The following is a 1,377-nucleotide window of genomic DNA, read 5'->3' as shown; positions in this document are numbered from 1 at the left end:
ACAGTCAGGATACCTATGGGAACAAGGCATCTTGCCACACACATGCCCATGAACGACCAAGGGAACAAGTCTACTTCCTACACAAACACTCATGAACGACCATGAAAACGAGGGCATCTTGCCACACACATGCCCTTGAACGAACCAATCCCATCCTCATCGTTCTAAGGAACAAGGGGCCTTGACAAACCATGAGCAAACATTTCTACAAGTCAAACGATGGAAGGGAGCAAAGTGTTGTAACCGAATCCGTTTAAGTGTTGTAGTTCCTACTTACTACATAGTCACCAAAAGGCGAACCGGCCGTGCTCTTTCGGGTTCATCCAAGCGACTAATGAATAGCTAGAAGCCTTATCTGCCTGCCTAACAAGAGGCTTGGCGTAGACAAAAACCCGAACATATATTTCCATTTCAAGGTCTATGTTCACAATGACCCACGCAAAGTTTCAATGACATTCCAACTTCATTTGAGCCGCATATCAACAAGTAGGAACCGAACGCTTCAAGGCATGGCCAAAGGATAGGTCACGGACATTTATGCCCCAAACATGACATTTTTTTATTTCAACGTCTTCATTTATAAGTAATAAAAGCATCCCTACAAAATTTCGTGTGAATCCGAATTAATTCGGAGCGAGTTATGGACGATTTCGCAAAATTATGCATCCCCGGGCAAATCAATGTCCGTTCGTCACCAAGCTCTTTGTGCAATATGTATATATAGGGGGCACGGTGACCGGCTTCCATCGGCGCCCGGGGGTGTTCGCCGCCCGTAGCTGTCGAGGCTGGCACGCCGAGGCCATGGCCAAGGCGCCCGGTCTTCACGAAAACGAGGCCATCAACGCCCCCATAGACGCCCCACTCGCGTGTCCCCTCGCCCGACGTCGTGCGTGTCCAAAAATTATGCATCATCAGGAAATCCATGTCCGTTCCCCGTCACCAAGCTCTTTGTGCAATATGTATATATAGGGGTACCATGGGGTCTCATTCGCATGGTGCCCGACTTGGGCGATGCGCTCGTAAGTCATGAGGCCGCATCAGCACCAACAAGGCAAGCCAAGCCAAGCCCCACGACCCATGAAAGAGGCCAACACCCCCAACACGCCGCCTTGATTTCTCGAACGATGGCCCGAGAAATAGCCCCGTTGCCTTGATTTTTCTCGACGCCGTGCGCATGAACCAGCCTCCCGTTGCCTTGATTTTCTCGACGCCGTGCGCACAAACTAGCCCCGTTGCTCTGATTTTCCTCGACGCCGTGCGCATATTAAAAATTATATAATCAGGGAAATCCATGTCCGGTTTCGGCCACCAAGCTCTTTGTGCAATATGTATATATAGGGGGAGCCGTGAGTGAGCACGGCAAGGGGTGAACGCGCC

This window comes from Lactuca serriola, unplaced genomic scaffold (assembly GCF_051521515.1).
Source record: "Lactuca serriola cultivar US96UC23 unplaced genomic scaffold, Lser_US96UC23_V15 Lser_V15_Un214, whole genome shotgun sequence".
NCBI classification, from domain to species: domain Eukaryota; kingdom Viridiplantae; phylum Streptophyta; class Magnoliopsida; order Asterales; family Asteraceae; genus Lactuca; species Lactuca serriola.
Note: the sequence above shows the minus strand (reverse complement) of the source record.